This window comes from Monodon monoceros, unplaced genomic scaffold (genome assembly GCF_005190385.1).
Source record: "Monodon monoceros isolate NGI ecotype Baffin Bay Population unplaced genomic scaffold, NGI_Narwhal_1 Super_Scaffold_10, whole genome shotgun sequence".
Lineage (NCBI taxonomy): Eukaryota > Metazoa > Chordata > Mammalia > Artiodactyla > Monodontidae > Monodon > Monodon monoceros.
The window spans coordinates 8,828,585-8,849,819 of NW_021703766.1; positions in this window are offsets into that span (position 1 = coordinate 8,828,585).

Genomic DNA, 21,235 nt, shown 5'->3' on the forward strand with positions numbered 1-21,235 from the left:
TTCTAACGCATGACCGTAAACTCCTAAATGAACTAAGCATTCAAAAGAAACCAGAAAGTCAGAGTGAACTATGGTGTCCCTGGATCTGTTGGATACAGTGGAGATCTAAAATTTAAAGAGAGAGGGTACCTCTTTCCATGAACCCAGAAAAAGGCATGAAGTTTGCCTTGTGATCTCTCTTCTAACCAGGGACAACGTGGATTCTCGGAGAAACTGGTGTGCCATTGCCAGGCTGCCTTTGGTGGTAGTGGAGGCTGGACTTCGTCCAAGGGGACCAGAGGCAAGGCTTAACCTCTGTAGGTAACTTGTTACAGATGACTCCATCTGTAACATCTGGGGGTGACTGCAGGTCAAATCGCCAAGAACCACAGACATAGGCAGGAGCAGAAATGAATGGGAGGGAAATGTGAAGGGACAGCAGGTGATACAAACCAGGTCAGCTGAGAATCAGGTTAGGAGGGAAATTGATCAAGGGAGAAAGTTACCAGAATATCGTGACTGGTCCCTGTAGGATGCTAAAGACCACGACACATGGGGGCATATGGTCTAGTCAGATGCCTAGACCAGTGGTTCTCTTATTTATTTTTTAAAATTCTTTTATTGCAGTAGAGTCAATTTACAGTGTTGTGTTAGTTTCAGGTGTACAGCAAAGTGATTCAGTTATACATATATTCATTCTTTTTCAGATTTTCTCATATAGATTATCACAGAATATTGAGTAAAGTTCCCTGTGCTACACAGTACGTCCTTGTTGATTATCTGTCTTAGATATAGTGGTGTGCCTATGTTAATCTCAAGGTCCTGATTTATCCCTCCCCTCCACACTTCCCCTTTGGTAACCATACGTTTGTTTTCAATATCTTTAAGTCTGTTTCTATTTTGTAAATAAGTTCATTTGTATCATTTTTAAAAATTAGATTCCACATACGAGTGACATCACATGGTATTTGCCTTTCTCTTTCTGACTTACTTCACTTACTATGATGATGTCTAGATCCATCCATGTTGTTGCAAATGGCATTATTTCATTCTTTTTTATGGCTGAGTCATATCCCATTGTGTATATGTACCACATCTTCTTTATCCATTCCTCTGTCGATGGACGTTTAGGTTGCTTCCATGTCTTGGCTATTGTGACTAGTGCTGCTATGAACATTGGGGCGCATGTATCTTTTCGAATTACGGTTTTCTCTGGGTGTATGCCCAAGAGTGGGATTGCTGGGTCATATGGTAGTTCTATTTTTAGTTTTTCTAAGGAACCTCCATACTGTTCTCCATAGTGGCTGCACCAATCTACATTCCCACCAACAGTGCAGGAGGGTTCTCTTTTCTCCACACCCTCTTCAGCATTTGTCATTTGTAGACTTTTTGATGATGGCCGTGCTGACTGGTTGTGAGGTGGTACCTCATTGTAGTTTTGATCCGCCTTTCTCTAATGATTAGTGATGTTGAGCGTCCTTTCACATGCTTTTTGGCCATCTGTGTGTCTTTGGAGAAACGTCTCTTTAGGTCTTCTGCCCATTTTCTTGGTTGGGTTGTTGTTTTGATATAGAGCTGTTTGAGCTGTTTGTATATTTTGAAGATTAATCCCTTGTTGGTCGCTTCGTTCGCAGATATTTTCTCCCATTCTGTGGGATTTGGGGTTGTCACACAGGGTGGGGTGTTACCAGCGGCATCAAGTAGGTTGAGGCCAGGGATGCTTACATCCTACAGCAACATCCTGCCAAACCCTACAACGCGCAGGACAGCTCCACACGGCTGTGATCCAGCCCCAAGCGTGATGCGCTGAGGTTGAGAAATCCCAGGATAGGTTCAATAAGTGGCTTAAGAACAACATTCTTGGGGGTTTCCCTGGTGGCGCAGCAGTTCAGAACCCACCTGCCAATGCAGGGGACACGGGTTCGAGCCCTGGTCCGGGAAGATCCCACATGCCGCGGAGCCGCTAAGCCCTCGCGCCACAACTACCGAGCCTGCACTCTAGAGCCCTCGTGCCACAACTACTGAAGCCCGCGTGCCTAGGGCCCGCACTCCGCAACGAGAGAAGCCACCGAATGAGAAGCCCACACACCGCAACGAAGAGCAGCCCCCGCTCACCACTGGAGAAAGCCCACATGCAGCAACGAAGACCCAACGCAGCCAAAATAAATAAACAAATTTATTTTTAAAAAAAGAACAACATTCTTCCTTATGAGTGGCCTCAGAGTAGGAACTAACCTAACTGGAGTTGCCAGGACCCCACACTCTGAAAGCCCAGCAGATGTGTGAACAGAATGATCCCTACGCTGGAAGGGCCATGGGGAGTAAGAAATACGAGGGAGCAAATGCTCCAACCGATCATCCCCAGTGGTCACTTTGCCAGAGTGTATGCTTATTAACCAATTATAGCAGAGATTTAGAGTGGAATTACATTTTCATTGAAGTAGGACCAATACCATTCCCTCCCAAGCCACCAGTGAACTCTGTGGGCTTTAATGTGACCAGAGACGAAGCCAGCTAATAGAGCTTGGGTGTTAATGGGTACCTGGGATTTATACTTTAATTGTTTCCATGGCTCCCTGTCTCACTGAGGTATTTGTCTTGGTACATGGACACCAATGGCATGCCATAACATTATACACGAGATTGTGAGGGTTTTTTAAAAATTATTATTTCCTCTGTAATTATAGGTAAGACGAGTTTATTATTTAGAAATCCTTGAAAACATTTTAATTGAAATGGCTAGCAGCCTTTCACTGATCTAGTCTCACAATAGACCCTGGCAACCAAAGTGTTTCCAGCTATTGGATTAAGGAGAGTCCCTGTTCTAAACCAAATCATAAGTATTATTTAAAATTTTGGATTTGAGTGTTTGTTGGGTTTTTTTTTTTTGAAGATTTATGGCACAGTGGAAATGAGGTCAAGTAGAAGCACTAAAGAATTTAATTAGAAATGTCCTTGAATGCTCCCCAACGCTGTAAAGGCCACATAGGTTGTCCCTGGAGGGCTTGGAGTCATTCGAGATAGCATGTACTTTTTTTTGTTTGTCTTGTTTTTTTAACTTCTAATAAGAAGGGGCTATGATCCGTTACCGTGTCTTCAGTGGGGAATGCTGGGGATCTAGACTGCAGAGTCAGAAAAGGGGAGAGGAGACGGATGAGGCCCTCTCATCTGGCCTGAGGCTGGCCTCAGCAAGAACATTCATTCATTTATACAAAACATTTCCCGAGCGCCTTCTCTGTCTCAACGCAGTACAGGGGGCTGGGAACTCAGAGGTGAGCAAGATGCCGTCTGTGCTCTCAGAAATCTCCTGGATGAATGCAACAAACAAAGGGACTAAACAAACAAAACAACAGCACAGTTGCTTAAAAAACTAGAGAAGTATGTGCAGGATTCAGTGGAACCCATAGGCAGGAATGCTGGACTTTCCCTAGAGAGTTCACTGGAAGACTTTTCCCAGGATGTGGGCCTTGAAGGATGTGTAGGAGCTCTCCTTGGTGGACCTGGGCGGTGTGGTGGTGGTGTGTGTGTGTGTGGAGGGGGAGGGGGTGGGAAGGAGGCTCCAGGGAAGGAAAACAGCCTGTGCCCAAACACAAACGTCAGTGAGGATAGTTCACCAGAGCTCAGTGATGTTCAAGTATTCTTCAGTACCAAGAGGGCCAATCGGGCATGTGAGCTATGGCAGAGGAGAGGCCAGGAAGCAATTCGATTTGGAAGTCAGGTGCTTGAGTTGGGAGATCTTCTCCTGCCCCTTGAAGCTCACACTAGGGCCCCACCAGTCAAGGTCCAGCTAGCATGGACGATGGAAGCTTCAGGGTTTCAGCCCCTGGCTGGGCTTCCTGTGGAGTTCCAGGATGATGGTGCTGGTACTACTGAGGAGGGAATTCGGGAGAGGGACAGGGAGGATGCCTGGATTCTGGGAGGCTTGGCTGGCAGCAGGGGGTGGGAGAGGGTGCTTCCTGCCCTTCCTTCTGTTGCTGAATTCCATTGTCAACGAATAGTTCAAACAGTAACAGCTATCACGACTGTGATTGCTACTACCCAGGTATTGTGTGCCGAGGGTGCTAGGTATTTTTCTGTATTACTTTTACAACATATAACAACCCTGCATGGTCTGGTATTTTTAGAGATTAGCCTTCCTTCCAGCTCCGCAGTAAAGAATTATCAGCTGGTATTTACTAAATTAATTCCTCCTCCTACTTACCCCATCCATAGAGCTGCCCACACGAGAAGCAGTTTGATGCAAATCAAGGCGAGCAGTTAGAGTTAGAGCTCAGTGGCTTTCAATGTGAGGCCCACATGGGGAAAAACAGTCTTTTCTCTCTGCACCATGTGTGGCTTCTCTCTTGGGTTTCCATTCCCGTGGGCCAGACACCCTCCAGAGCAAGTGTAAGAGAGATAGATTGACTGCCAGTTGCTTTGAGGATTCCCCCAGGGCATCCCAAAGTAAATTTTGCATATGCCACATGTGTCAGTTAGCTTTTGCTGTGTAACAAGTCACCCCCAAAATGTGGCAGCTTAAAGCAGCAATCATTATAATCGTTTACATATCTGTCTGTAGGCTGAGGATCAGCTGATCCAGGCTGGACTTGGATCTAGGCTACGGACTGGGTTCATATCTACTTGATGTGGCTCTCATTTTTTTGGACTAGTGGTCCTCTGGGAGTATTCTCCTCGTGGTGAAAGGCAGGAGTGTAAAAAGGCAGATCTAGCAATGCAAGAGCATTTCTGTCCCCTGCCTGTCTGTCTGCTCATAACACACTGCAAAGCAGGTCCCACAGCCAAGCTCATGGTGAGGCTCAGGTGGCCGAATGGCTTCTTACCCACTTAGGTCAGGTCTGACGGAGGCACTGGGTGGAGTCTACAGCCGGGGGGTTGTATCAGCTAGCCCTTTGCCACACAATCCAAGGCAGGGGCTGTAACTTTACCTGCCTTAGGCTGGGACAGAGCTTCAGCAGTTTGTGTTTTCTGGCTGAAGAAACACACCTTGTGGCTCTTTCTCTGAAAGGGGCCTGGAGCAGACTTTTGCAAAATAAGTTGCTTTTATAGATGACTCTTAACTCTTCTGCATTTGAAAAATAAATGTGCACTAAAAGTAATGAACACGTGTTGGTTCATGAATAATACACTATTTTACAACTATTTGCCGAGCATAATGAGATAAGCTACTAAATTGACAATGAGCGCCCTATTACGTGATTGCCAACTGTTTTATAAGATACTGAACATATTCATTTCTTCTGCCATCATGTGTATTATCAAGCTATTGCTTTTTAATAAATTAATTCTCCAGACATCTCTGGGGGGTCTTTGTTTGAAACCTGGCTGAGGGCACAAATAAAATTAATTGTGTGGTCTGCATGGAACTACCGGTGCTTGCTGGATTACAAATAAGTGTTGCCATTGGCAGCCCCCAAAGAAAACGCTGCGTGTGGCATGCAAGGGTGAAGGGAGATACCTCTTCAGCCAAGGACAGTGTGAAAAGATCCGATGGTGCTTCGAAAATAAGAGGTTTCTTCCTCCAGGAAGGTCTTTGGGGGCTGGGCAGATATCTCTGAGCAGTTTCTTAAAATATTTAATGAAAGCAGAATTTAGCATTCAATCCTATTCTGTTTTGCATACTTATTTTAAAATCTGCTCGGGTACTGTTTTTGAAATGTCACTGTTACTTTGTTGGGGAGTTTTATTGGCATCGCATCCCTTCCAGTGAGGCAAAGCTGGGTCCTCTCTCCTCTGATCCCACAGTACCTGCACTTACCCCCATCACACCATTCATTGTGTGTACCTTCTTTATTACACTGCCCCAGCTGCACAGCTCTGGGAGAAGACATCCACACTGGATCTCTGTAAACGGGACCCTTAGGGCCATTACATGAAGTCAAATGTGATGTTGCCCCTGTAGTTGTGCAAGGGTCTTAGATGATCAAGTTTTGGATCTGCTTCCAGTCCCTCATTGGGCTCTAGGGCTAACACAATGTATTTCCCTCTCCATGTTTCAGGGTATTAAACAGGAACCGTGGTAGGAGGTGCTTAACAACGGTTTGTTGAGTGAATAAATGACCCATCCTATGAAATGATTTCCCATTATTTAGGCAAAGGTCCTTCTTCTTTGCATGAAAACCCTACCTGGGTAGTTCATTAAGAATGGTCTGTCCTTGTGGTAACGCTTTTCCAGCTGTTATTGAACTAGAGTATTATTTCTGGGATTTCTGCCATGTCTAATCCTATCAAATACAGGGGTCAGTGTGGAGGGAAAGCTTGGCTGCATGATCATCAAGAACAAATAACTACAGACACATTTATCTGGATATTTTGTTTTTTTATTTGTCTGATTTTTACCAAACCTCAAACATGGTCCTGTGCCATGGGTGCCAGGCAGGGAAGGCTTGAGCCCCAAACCTCCACCTGTTGATAAAAATTGGGTTAAGTATGTTTCTAAGAGCTTTCTCAGTTAACTCCTCCACGATCTAGACTGGATACTGGACGGTATCAGGACTCCAACTTTCCTTCTTTGTATATTAGGGATTTTGTCCAGTCCATTAAGGAACATTGAAATTCTGGAATATTATGCAGGTGTTACCAAAAGTAGAGTTAGTACCATGGAAATGTGCTTGTACAAAGCTTGTACACATGGAAGAGCTTAAGTGTTAGAGCAGGAAGCAAACGTGCCTATATTCATATCTCCCCATATTTGTGGCTCACCAACACAGACACTTTAATAGATCACAGTGCATTTTCTCTTTTTTAGGTGTGTACTGTCTACATAGTTATTTTAACACCATTATAATACTTTCTTTCCTCCTCTCTACTTTTTGTAGTACGAGTACTCCTTTTATCGCCGGTTTGGAGTGAGCTAGTAGACAGACAGACAGGCAGGTGGATGATGTCTGAGACACAACTGATAATACACAGACAAAAGTCACACTCGAATCAAATGGGCAAAGTGTTTTCCTTCTGTGCTTGGTGAGGCTGTCTTCTGTCCCACGATATATAGGTCATTTAATTTCCACTTCTGTTGGCTTTCAGGACCTAGACTACACTCCCGTAGTGCTCCCTTTAGGTGCATATCTGATATTAGCTTAGAAAATAAAATTCAGCAAGAACTTACATCCTCTTTTCCCCTAGAAACCAGGTCGGAATACCAAGATGGTGCCATCTCCCACCCTCATCCTCACCCAGGTCATTAGAGTGCCTGACAGTGTGGGCTTTGAAGGTGTCGATATCCTGTCCTAGAAGAGCCCACTGGCATAGAGCAAGCCCTGGGGATGGGGGTTGCTGTCTGGATCTCGCATCCGGGTGGGGACCGTGCCTCAGCTACTCCTGCTCTTCTGCCTGGAAGCTATTTGTCCCCATTTTCCCAGAGGTCAAACTAATGTGACTACACAAAAGAACATGCCATTTCTTATTTTAATTTGCTTTTTGGGTGACTTTTAAAATAGATATTTGAACCATACCAGCCTGACAAACTGCAGCCAGGTTTAGACAAGTGACAATTGCAAATCTGGGGCAAAGAAATATGATAGATTGCAGCCCTACCCATAGCATTAGAAAAAGACATCACTGAGGGGAAGTGGGGTCAGTAAAATGTGTTCACTTGACTTCAAACCCCCCCCCCCACCGAAAAAAAAGGGCATCCAAGGATCTCAGGGACCAATCTTGCTGTTAAATAAGTGCAATTTGTCCAGGAAAGTTGGGATATCATCTTAGAATATTAGCTTCAGAAAGGACACTCCACGATGGGAAACTGATATCCATCGCAAGCCTGTGTTAACCATTGTCCCAGGCTTGATTGATTCCTTCATCTTTAAAAGCAACCACATGTTTTCTTTCTGCCGCTGCCGGTGGTACCCACAGAGGCAGCCCACCTTGGCCAGGCCAAAGGGCAGAAGTCATGGCCAAATCAGGGCACCGCAAAGAGCTTCCCTTGTCATCCCCTCCTTCCGCATCCATTCCTCAGAAAGGTTCTGTGCGATTCAGTTCTAGATAGTGAACTGTATAAGAACCAGGGATGTTTCTTCAAGCGAGGACTTCTCTACCCGTCCATTCAGGCAGCATAGGATCAAATGCTCACATTCTCTCTAGGTGACTGATGTTTACCTCTTCAGAATGGAGGATTCGATGTCGTGTTTTTATTATCACTTTTTATTTCCCATTAGCAACTGTCCTGCACATTGGTAACAGTCTCTTTAAATTAGGTGGTAGGACTGTGTGCTTAACACTGCATGCAAAAGGTCTGTAAAAACAGAGTGAAATGAACACGCAGGCTGTCTCTAGCTCAGGCATGGAAATCAGCTCTTTCCAGGAGAAAGGGAATTGAGGGCCTGTCTCACGACAAGTTAAGGACAAAACCCAGTACCTTTCACTGTGAAATGGAGTGATGGAGTCCCCTTGGCCCCGCTGGCCACTCTTCTGATAGCTCAGTTAGCATACCCCAGGGCTCCAGCAACCAGCTGTCCTCGCTCCCCTGTCCACGGATGGATGGAGGTACCAGCCGGCCTACACGCGGCCCCATTTGTCCCCTCCTCACTGCCCAGCACAGAGCACTGGGCCCCCGGCTGCGGGCTGTTCATAAGTTCCTGATGCTGTGATGGCTTCTACGCTCTCCGCACTTTGAGGGGGCAGGCAGCACCCTCAAAGTGTGGAGCAAATTCCACAGACAACGGAAAGGCATCTCTAACTGTAGCTGTAGGGATGGGGCAGCTCTTTAAAAGGCCATCAGGGAGACACCCTGCAAAATACCTGTCCTCTGAGTGGGCGCTGGGTGCCCACAAAACTGTCCCCTGACAGTTGTGTTACTGTTTTCGTGGCTCCATCAAACCCTGTTTACCAGGGGGCAGGAGTGTCTAGAGGGGAGGAATTTAAAGTGACCCTTACTAAACTGCTGTGGGCCACGTCCTGAAGGCGGCCTTTATGCTGGCCGTGTGACCTGTGTGCTGGAGCTCCGAGAGGGTAAATGATGCACCAGGGTCACGCAGCTTGGTGGGTGAGGAAGGGCACAGGATACGCCTGGTTGGGCTTCTTCTGTTGCGCTGTATTCTTTCTCCAAGAACATTTTGTTCCTGAGTCCTCTGTTTTGATGAACGCCCACCTCGGCGTTACTCACCCTGCGCCATCTCAGATCCAGCATTGATGTTGCTGGAAGGAGAAATCGGGTCCACTTTGCACACATCCAGGGGGCACCGTTCTGATTGGAGTGTAAATGATCCTCCTCTTCCAACTGCCATAAAAGTGGTGGAAGGGGCCACTGAGAGGGCCCTCCAAGTGCCCGCCCCGCCAGCACGACTACGTTTGTCTCCCACGGCAAACTTTCGCGTAACTCAGCCTAAGTGGAACCACAAGAGAATAATTTACATGTTCAGCCATAGCAGATACCGGCAGAGGGCCCTTCCCTTCTCCCTCTGAAACCTATCTTGGTGTATGTGTTAAAAAGTTAATGATCAAAGATGCCAACCACAGAAAACGGGAATGAGCCACTGAAGAACCCTGGCAGGGTCTCAGGAATCATGAAAGCCAGTCCGAAAACTTATAATCGCAGAAACGCGCTCAGGCCAGGTTGTGAGGATTCAGTCTCCAGAGCGTTGAGAATTATCAGTGCGTCTTCCTGTCCTGGAAGTCAAGGTCAGAGCAAGATCTGGTGAAGCCATCTCCCCTCAGTTTTATTGATGAAGCTTTTGCTGCTGGTATCAGGGGATCACACTGATTTTGTTCTTATTTAGACCAATAATGGGTGGATGAATTAGTTTGATGTTTTTCTAGGTTATTCATATTTTCTTTCTAGATGCTGTACTTTGTATACTTTCCTCCCAAATAGAAAGTAACAAAACTCAGTATTTTTAAAAATTGAAGTGTAGTTGATTTACAATGTTCTGTTAGTCTCAGGTATGCAGCAGAGTGATTCAGCTATATATATATAAAATGTATATATATTCTCTTTCATATTCTTTTCCGTTATAGGTTATTATAAGATATTGAATATAGGTCCCTTGCTGTTTATCTGTTTTACATACAGTAGTGTGTATCTGTTAATACCAAGCTCCGAATTTATCTCTCCCCCACTTTCCCCTGTGGTTCCATAAGTTTGTTTTCTGTGTCTACGACTCTATTTCTGTTTTGTAAATAAGTTCATTTGTATCATTTTTGTAGATTCCACATATAAGCGTTATCATATGCTATTTGTCTCTGTCAGACTTACTTCACTTAGTATGACCATCTCTAGGTCCATCCATGTTGCTGCAAATGGCATGATTTCATTCTTGTTTATGGCTGAGTAATATTCCATTGTGTATATGTACCCCATCTTCTTTATCCATTCCTTTGTCGATGAACATTTAGGTTGCTTCCAGGTCTTGGCTATTGTAACTAGTGCTGCAATGAACATTGGGGTTCATCTGTTCAAATTAGAGTTTTCTCTGGATATATGCCCGGGAATGGGACTGCAGGATCATGTGGTAACTCTATTTTTAGTTTTTGGAAGAACCTCCATACTGTTCAGCATAGTGGCTGCACCGATTTACATTCCCACCAACAGTGTAGGAGGATTCCCTTTTCTCCACACCCTCTCCAGCATTTATTATTTGTAGACTTCTTGATGATGGCCATTCTGACTGGTGTGAGGTGATACCTCATTTTATAGTTTTAATTTGCATTTCTTTAATAATTAGCGATGTTTAGCATCTTTTCATGTGCCTGTTGGCCTTCTGTATTTCTTCTTTGGAGGTATGTCTGTTAGGTCTTCTGCCCAGTTTTTGATTGGGTTGCTTGGGGTTTTTTTTGATATTGAGCTGTATAAGCTGTTTGTATATTTTGGAAGTTAGTGCCTTGTCAGTTGCATCGCTTGCAAGTATTTTCTGCCATTCTGTACGTTGTCTTTTTGTTTTGTTGATGGTTTCCTTTCCTTTGCAAAAGCTTTTAAGTTTGATTACGTCCCGTTTGTTTATTTTTGCTTTTGTTTCCATTACTCTAAGAGACAGATCCAAAAAAATATTGCTATGATTTATGTCTAAGAGTGTTCTTCCTATGTTTTCCTCTAGAGTTTTATAGTGTCCGGTCTTACATTTAGGTCTCTAATCCATTTTGAGTTTATTTTTGTATACGGTGTTAGAGGATGTTCTAATTTCATGTTTTTACATGTAGCTGTCCAGTTTTCCTAGCACCACTTATTGAAGAGACTTTCTTTTCTCCGTTGTATATTCTTGTCTCGTTTGTCTTAGATTAATTGACCATAAGCACGTGGGTTTGTTTCTGAGCTTTCTGTCCTGTTTCATTTGTCTATGTATCTGTTTTTGTGTCAGTGCCATACTGTTTTGATTACTGTAGCTTTGTAGTATAGTCTGAAGTCAGGCAGCCTGATTCCTTCAGCTCTGTTCTTTCTCAAGATTGTTTTGGCTATTCGGGGTCTTTTGTGTCTCCATACAAATTTAAAGATTTCTTGTTCTAGTTCTGTGGGAAATACCATTGGTGATTTGATAGGGATTGCACTGAATCTGTAGATTGCCTTGGGTAGTATGATCATTTTAACAACATCGGTTCTTCCAATCCGAGAACACAGCATATCTTTCCATCTCTTTGTGTCATCTTCAGTTTCTTTCATCAGCATCTCATAGTTTTCAGAGTACGGGTCATTTGCCTCTTTTAGTAGGTTTATGCCTAGGTATTTTATTATTTTTGATGCGATGGTACATGGGATTGTTGCCTTAATTTCTCTTTCTGATGTTTCATTGTTAGTGTATAGAAATGCAACTGATCTCTGTGTATTAACTTTGTACTGAATTTGTTGACGAGCTCTAGTAGTTTTCTGGTAGCGCCTTTAGGATTTTCTATGTATAGCATCATGTCATCTGCAAACAGTGACAGTTTCACTTCTCTTCCAATCTGGACTCCTTTTATTTCTTTTTCTTCTCTGATTGTTGTGGCTAGGACTTCCAAAGCTATGTTGAACAAAAGCGGCAAGAGTGGGCATCCTTGCCTTGTTCCTGATCTTAGAGGAAATACTTTCAGCTTTTCACCATTGCGTATGATGGTTTGTCATATATGGCCTTTATTATGTTGAGGTATGTTCCCTCTATGCCCATTTTCTGAAGAGTTTTTATCATAAATGGATGTTGAATTTTATCAAAAGCTTCTTCTGCATCTATTGAGATGATCATACAGTTTTCGTTCTTCAGTTTTTTAATGTGGTATATCACATCGATTGATTTACAGATACTGAAAAATCCTTGCATCCCTGAAATATGATCCTTTTAATGTATTGTTGGAGTTGGTTTGCTAGTATTTTGTTGAGGATTTTTGCATCTATGACCATCTGTGATATTGGCATGTAATTTTCTTTTGTTTGTCACATCTTTGTCTGGTTTTGGTCAGGGTGGCCTCAGAGAATGAGTTCGGAAGTGTTCCTCCGCAGTTTTTTGGAATCGTTTCAGAAGGATAGGTGTTAACTCATCTTTAAACGTTTGGTAGAATTCACCTGTGAAACCTTCTGGTCCTGGACTTTTGTTTGTTGGGAGTTTTTAAATTACTGATTCAATTTCAGTACTGGTAATTGGTCTGTTCATATTTTCTATTTCTTTCTGGTCAGTCTTGGGAGATTGTGCCTTTCTAAGAATTCGTCCATTTTTTCTACGTTGTCCATTTGATTGGCATATAGTTGCTTGTAGTAGTCTCTTATGATCCTTTGTACTTCTGTGGTGTTGGTTGTAACTTCTCCTTTTTCATTTCTAATTTTATTGATTTGAGACCTCTCCCTTTTTTTCTTGATGAGTCTGGCTAAAGATTTCTCAATTTTGTTTATCTTTTCAAAGAGCCAGCTTTTAGTTTCACAGGTCTTTGCTATTGTTAGTGTCTATTTCATTTGTTTCTGCTCTGATCTTTATGATTTCTTTCCTTCTACTAACTTTGGGTTTTGTTTGTTCTTCTTTCTCTAGTTGCTTTAGGTGTAAGCTTAGGTTGTGTACTTGAGCTTTTTCTTGTTTCCTGAGGTAAGCCTGTATTGGTATAAACTTCCCTCTTAGAACTGCTTTTGCTGCTAGGGGAAAAAAAAAATTAAGTCCAAAGTAATCAGTTACCATCCCGATTCCCAAGAAAGAAGTTGTCTTCAGCACCCAGGATTTCTCTCTACTTAGTAGTTACAGTAATGCTGCTGATATTATCGTGTGTAAATGTTTCTTTTCCAAACAAGTTTTATTGAAGTGTAGTTGATTTACAATGTTGTGTTAGTTTCTGCTGTACGGCAAAGTGAATCGGTTGTACATGTACATATATCCACTCGTTTAGATTCTTTTCCCGTATAGGTCACTACAGAGTATTGAGTAGAGTTCCCCGTGCTATACAGTGGGTCCTTATTAGTTCTCTGTTTTATATGTAGTAGTGTGTATATGTCAATCCCAATTCTCCCAATTTATCCCTCCCCCTATTTCCCCTCTGGTGACTGTAAGTTTATTTTCTACCTCTGTGACTCGATTTCTGTTTTGTAAATAAGTTCATCTGCATCATTTTTTCAGGTTCCACATATAAACATTACCATATGCTATGTGTCTTTGTCTGAGTTACTTAGTATGATAATCGCTAGGCCCATCCATGTGGCTGCAAATGTCATTATTTCCTTCTTTTTTATGGTGAGTAATACTCCATTGTATATCTGTACCACATCTTCTTTATCTATTCCTCTCTTGACAGACATTTAGGTTGCTTCCATGTCTTGGCTGTTGTAAATAGTGCTGCTATGAACATTGGGGCGCATGTATCTTTTCGAATTAGAGTTTTCTCTGGATATATGCCCAGGAATGAGATTGCTGGATCATATGGTAGTTCTAGTTTTAGTTTTTTAAGGAACCTCCTTACTGTTCTCCATAACGGTTGTACCAATTTACATTCCCATCTACAGTGTAGGAGGGTTCCCTTTACTCCACACCTTCTGTAGCATTAATTGTTTGTAACCTTTTTGATGAGGGCCATTCTGACCGGTGGGAGGTGGTACCTCATTGTAGTTTTGATTTGCATTTCTCTAATGATTAGTGATATTGAGCATCCTTTCACGGGCTTTTTGGCGATCTCTGTGTCTTCTTTGGACAGGTAAATATTTCTTTTTAGGTTTTTTGACGAGTATATTTATTTAGAATAGTATAAGACATATAACTTTACTTTTCTAACAATATGTTTTCTTAAAACTTTACATTAGCAGAGGTCAAGTAGATAAACAAAATCAATACTTCCATTTATCATTTGGTTCAAACTTTTAGCAAGCAGTAATAAAACAAAAAGTGGAAAGGGACTTGGCGTCCATCCACGGTCTGGGTTCTGCACGAGCTGGGTGTGAGTGCTCAAGGTTAATAGGAGGGCACTGAGGTGGGGAGGTAAGAGTTACTCCGACCTTGGCAACACGTCAAACTGCCGCGGAGGAAAGGCTCTTGTGGAAAACCCACCTGGCCCAAGCCACGGGGAGGTGGTGTTTGTACACACACCGCAATGGAAGGTGTAATTCACACAACCGCCCAGTTACCTACAACTATCCATTGACCCCATATAATCTACCTGCTTTTATTTTTCAAGTGTACTTTACTTTGTGAGATGCCGCCCTCAAATTCCCCACTCTGTTCCCATGGAACTTGAAAGCCATTTCGTTGGTGTCAGTGTGTCAGCCCAAGAGAACCTTCTTGAGGATCAATTACTGGACTCGAGTCAGCCCACAGCTGTACAAGAATGCTTACAGAGGCAGCTGGGCACGTTTTATAAGCGTTGGCGTGTTCTGTCTTTGTTTTTATAACTTTTATTTTTTAGAATGTAATATGGCATACTTCCATTGTAGAAAATGCGGGAAATACGGATAGGCATAAAGAAAAAAAGGCAACTCCATTTCCTCTGCCCAGAGATCACCATTATTAACACCTTACAGTTCTTTCTCTCAGTACATAATTGACATGCACAGAAACACGAATATATATTTGTTTAACAAAACAGGATCATACCCTACAGACTCTTTTGTAACCTACATTTTTCACCTAGTATGTTAAAAACATCATTTCAGTCAAGTAAATTTCTTCCACAGCATCATGGTAGTCAGAAAGTCCTGACCCCAGCTGTTGGACATTTAAATTGATATCAGGTTATTATTGATATTATTATTATGAATTATCATGGCTTTAAGAAAAATATTTCTCTTTGTCCTGGAGGACAATACCATTTCTGTTAACAAACAGGTATCTTAAAAGAAACAGTGGCCTGTGTTCAAAGGGTTTGAAATGAAACCCAGTTAAATAGTTTGTTTTTAATAACAATACTTCTCTGATCCATTAGTATGTTAATGGAGTTTTTGAATTCCAAAACTCCTGACACGTGTATACACACACACATATACACAGTCACATACACTTCTGTCATCCGTGCAGGCTGGGAGAAATGCCCTGCTTTAGAGTTCTAAAATTTATAACTTGAATTTCTAAGTCCAGGTGTCTCGTTTGTATTATTAATCATGTCATTGTGATTTTATTTAATATTTTATTTAAAATAGTACTAATAATACCATTGTTACATTGAGATTTTATATATGTGTGTGTGTGTGTGTGTGTGTATATATGTGTGTGTGTGCGTGTGTGTGTGTGTATGTATGTTGGTTTTGTCCATGTCATGTACTTCTATGTTTTGACTGAAGCTGTGAAGGTTTTGGGAATATTTAGGGAGATTTAGGCAGGCTTCTAGAAGGTTCTGGAATCTAGCTCAGGAAACAGGATGGTCTGACTGAAATTTTTCCTAAATCATCTGGGAAGGAACTGCTCAGCCTCTCTCCCTGAAATGAGCTTGAAAGCAGCCACTAATAAGAGTGAAAAGCAAGGGCTTCATCATCAGGTCCTTCAAATCTAGGCCACACCAGGTAAAATTCCCCAAGACCAAGTCTAAGGGCCAGCCCTGCCTCAGCAAACCGGGCCGAGAATTCTGAACATTTACCATCGTGGCCAAGAAGGTCTTCAAACTTTCTCAGTAGGTTCCGAGGCAGCTGAACAATGAACACTATAGCATCTTCAAAGGCTGGCAAAACCAGCTGACCCAAAGTTTAGCTTGATTCTTTCGCATTCAGCCCTTTTTCATTTCGCTGACACAAGGCTCCTGCCCTCTTCTGTCTTGGTTCCAGAGGGAAAGAGTTTTCTATACCCGGGAACTTGCATAGGCAGCCCTGAGATTAATGCTGCCAGACACCGGATGGGCAGAGTATCTGGGGAAAATAAACGGGTCCGCAGCAAGTGGGTAAAAACACACCTGCTCTTCTCCAAGAATACTCTTGGCAGGTATGAAAACTGGCCACGTGGGCAGCCCAGGAAAGGTTTCTTGACAGTAGGTACCCAGAGCCTTAAAAATTCCCATATTGTTTGACCTTACATCCTCTTTGGAATCCATGTTAAGAAAATAATTAAACTAGTCTCCCCCGATCTTACACAATTATATTTATTAAAGCATTATACTAATGAAAATACAGTAATGGGGGAACCCTAACTGTCCAATAACAGTAAAGGTTACTATGGTATACCTGTTTACTGAATGCAGGATCATAAAGGTATTAAAAGATGTATCAAGAATGTACTCAACTTAAAATATATAAAACTGTGTATAGAGTATAATCACAGCTATATAAAACTGAAGCTGAAAAGATGCAAGTAAATTTTAAAATGCATTTATAAAAAGTGTGAAAGGTAATATATCAGAACATTTACAGTGGTTGTCTCTGAGGGGTGGGACTTTGGGAATATTTGTTTTTCTGATGTTTTCCCCCAAGTTTAAATGCTGAGCATACATTTTAACTTTCTAATAAAAACAGCAAACAGCAATACATTTTGTAGAATAGAAAATTATTCAGCAATTATTTCTAAGATCAACTGTATTTAAGTACAATGATAGACTTTTTTCCCCTGAAGCAATCTCATAAGTCATCTTTAAAGGATATAGAGAAAGAATAAAACTATATTCGGGTAGATTACTAACAAACTCACACTTGTTCAGCTTAGAGGAATCTAACCAATTGTGTATATAGAAAGTAAAACAAGGGAGAGATGAAGTTGGAGGGGTAAGAGAAACCACGAATGTATCGTGGGGTTGGGACATAGGAGCTCAGAGAGGTTAAGTTACTGGGACAACATCACACAGGAAGTGGTGGCCCCAGGATTGAAATATTTTCCTCACTGGTAAAAAGGGGACAGTGACATTTAATTCAAAACTCGTGAGATTTAAATGACCAAAAACAGCATTTCAGTTAAGTGTTTTGCACAAAGTATTGGTAAGGACTCAGGACATGATACTTTACCAAAGTGGACTTTCTCACCTAAGGTCCCCAGCATCAGACGAGAAACTGTCATGATTCCAAAGTGAAAGAACGAGCCCCTCATGAACCTCAAATAAGACCAGGAAAGTTGGAGGAAGGCACGGAGCCTCTTTAATCTGAATGAATGATGGAGAGCCTCTATTTGCATGGACCTATTTCAAAAATTAAAAGAAACTTTTATTCTCTTACACCTAAGATATAGCAGGGCATGGCCTTGTGAACAGATCAGTTTAGAAGGAAGACAGTCTTTCTGAGTGGTGTGGCACATCTCATAAAAGCAGACAGCACTTCAGCTAGGGGGGTAAGTACATAAGCCAGAATGAACCAAAGGGACTTAGGTGTTGGTTTTGGTCTTTGCCTGGCATTCACGTGGGGTCCATGTTGTGCTACAGTTGGTGATTGAAAAGGTAAAAAAAAGGCAGGACATTTACTGACTGAGTAATGTGGTAAAGATGTAGTGACATGGCTGGACTGATTTTTTCTACCCAAACCGAATGTAGACTCACCTTGGAATTTCCATTCTAATTAAAACTGTGAACTTGGTCCAGTGGGAAAATGAGAGACAAAATGCTTATACTTTAAATAAGGAGACTGGCTGCTTGGGGGCATTTTATATAAATAGTTATAGATTGTGACAATAGGAAGTTAAAATGTTAAAAAAAAAAAAAAATTAAATAGCAACACCCAATGCTGATGAGGTTGTAAAAAACCGAACCAAAAAAAAAAAAAACCAAAAACCCAGAAATATATACCTTCTGCTTCCCTTCCAGATCACACATGGAAGTATGCAGCAAAAGTCAAAGAAGAACTCTTGGATTTAAGAGTTTCAGGGATGCAGGTGTATGCTGGGGAGGAAAATTAATAGAAGGAAAAAGCTGTGTGCATGAAGATGCTAATTGAGCTGTTAGTTCTAACAGCAAAAACTAGAAATTACCTGACTATCCCAGAGTAGGAGTTTCCAAACGACGGCCCACCAGCAGGACTATATATGAGGCACCCATTAAAATAACTGAAAACTGAGAAAGGAGATAATTGCGGGGGGGGGAGATAAAAAGAAGGGCATGAAACCAAATAGTATGAAGCCCTGAAAGGTAATGAACAGAGATGAAAATCTCTGTTAGGATAGTGGTATTTGAGCCTGTCGTTTTCCTTTTTAAAATTCACCTTTATCGTTAGTGTAGCATCTCGTCAAGTAGACAGAATTCAGAGAAGTTTTTTCAGTCATCATGTGGATCATATTATGTGATATTATTTATTATTCTAAAATGAATTCCAACTAGTTTGGATATGCGGAAAGGCACAAAAAGTTAACAGGGTAAAAGAAATATCGCTATTTTAGGTGCTTTTTTAAAAAAAATGTGAACGTCTCCAAATAGTACCTGCTGGTGACCCGAACGGGCAGCCATTTTGTGAGCCAAGGCTTTCCGGGCCAGCGCTGACCTTAATGAAAGTAATCGGGCCTCCTTCATGGAAGTTCAAAACAAAACCACCCATCACCCCATTTTAAAGAGCAAAACCACAAGCCACAGCTTCAGTCATTGCCGGGGACGCTTCAGTTTCCTGTTTCCTATTGAAAAGTGGCAGAAAGGTCTGCCTTCATCAGCCGTGAAAGTGGAAACCGGCAGCCTTTGGGCTTTAAAGACACAGGGAAAACGACGGTAGAAACTCTGGCTCCCTCTCCCTGTCCTGAGTGGATTCTGTGGCCCTGGGGCAGTGGTGGAGGACTCTGGACATTGAGTCCATCAGAGGCTAATAAACCCAGGGGAAAGAAGGCCAGGTGCAGACCTGTTTACAACCAGAACAGGAGAAAAAGGTGTACGGGGCTGAAGCCAATATTGCTGGGTAAACAGCATGGACAGAATTCGTAGAGTTTATACCAGACGTGTGAGGCACCAGGAGTCGAAGCAGATCCCAGGCTTGGCTAGGAAGCCTAAGAGTCTTCCTTCGTGAATAATTCACCCATTGTATACATTTATTTATATGTCTACTGGTGGTCTACAGGCCGTCCTTTAAACAGTGGGATGCAGTGGGAGGCACATGGACCTGGAGGCGATGGCCCTGTATTCAGGTGCTGACTCTGCTGCTTACCAGCTAGGGGACCACGGAAAGGTCACTTATTTTATGCTTATCATCTGAGCATAAAATAAGAAGGTGGGTGTGATTTGCCCAGACTGGCAACTGGCACATAGTAGATGCTCAATAAATAGTACCTGCAAATAGTGGTAGTGATGATGGAAAACTAGGTATATATTACATATATATTACGTATGTGTGTGTGCGTGTATATATGTGTATCATGACAGATGGTGAGCAGTAGTCCTGGATTTAGAATAAGCTAACAAAGGAATGAGGCTTTTTATGCTACCCACTTGCTCACCTGTCCAGGAATTGCCCCACAGAATCAGCCAAAGAAGTAAGATGCATCTGGCGGGAGCAATGCACCACAGGGACTGGCGCCGTCTGACTGGGTGGATTCAGGGCATAACGGGTAAGAGGAGGCCTGGTTTTTGTTCTGGGGTCTCTGTTTATCAGGTAACCTGGAGAAGTATTGGTAAAGTTGATTAGGACCTGTGCACTGTGAAGACTCCTATTGACCCAGGATATAAATTTTTTTATAGCTCTAACTATGGTAGGGGTGTTACCCTAAACTTTGAATTTCCATAATGTGGCACTCCGTGTACGTTTGTTGGATGGATGATTGTATGAAGACTTAGTCTGACTTAGGGACCTTCTTTTTTTTTTTTTAAACTGAAGTATAGTTACTTTGTAATGTTGTGTTAGTTTTCGGTGTATAGCAAGCTGATTCAGATCTATGTATTCTTTTTCAGATTCTTTTCCATTACAGTTTATTACAAGACATTGAATATAGTTCCCTGTGCTGTACAGTAAGACCTTGTTGTTTATCTACTTTATATATAGTAGTTTGTATATGCTAATCCCAAACTCCTAATTTATCTCTCCTACCCCCCTCCTCTTTTCCCCTTCGGTAACCATAAGTTTGGTTTCTCTGTGAGTCTGTTTTGTAAGTAAGTTCATTTGTGTCATATTTTAGATTCCACGTGTAAGTGATATCATAGGATATCTGCCTTTCTCTGTTTGGCTGACTTCACTTAGTATGATAATCTCTGGTTGCATCCATGTTGCTGCAAATGGCATTACTTCGTTCTTGTTTATGGCTGAGTAATACTCCATTGTGTACATGTACCCCATCTTCTTTATCCACTCCTCTGTCGATGGACATTTAGGTTCCTTCCATGTCTCGGCTATTGTGAATAGTGCTTCAGTGAACACTGGGGTGCGTGTATCTTTCCGAATTACGGTTTTGTCTGGGTATATGCCCAGGAGTGGGGTTGCTGGATCATATGGCAACTTTATTGTCAGTTTTTTGAGGAACCTCCATACTGTTCTCCATAGTGGCTGCACCAATCTACATCCCACCAACAGGGTGGGAAGGTTTAGGGGAGCTTCTTGATTGAGGCGAATGCTTCTCTCCCCTGGTCAAGTCCCCTCACGCATCATCTTACCTCCTGATGCAGGATTCATATGGGCATCAGCACAGAGGCCTTAACGGTGCAAGGAGGCAGCAGGAGATGCTCCCCTGGTTCTCTGATATTTTGAACATAACCTTGCCTGATGAGACTCTGACATCTTTTGTGCCGTGGCTTGACTCCCCCTTCACCAAATTCCTAATGCTGAGCTACAGTCAGACCCGTAATGTCACTTCTCTGCTCAGCCTGAGATGTTAAAACGGTGCCTCCTATTGGAAAGGACATTCTCAGCTTCTTGAAGGATCGGTGGCCTTGGTGCAGGGAAGTGTGTAACTTTGAAAAGAAACAGGCCTGGGTGTGAACAGCAGCTCTGTCATTTATGAGCTCTGTGGACAGTGGCAAGTTATGAAACCTCTTGGCCTCAGATTCTTTATCCATAAGACGGGAAGAGGAGGCTGCCTGGGAGGAC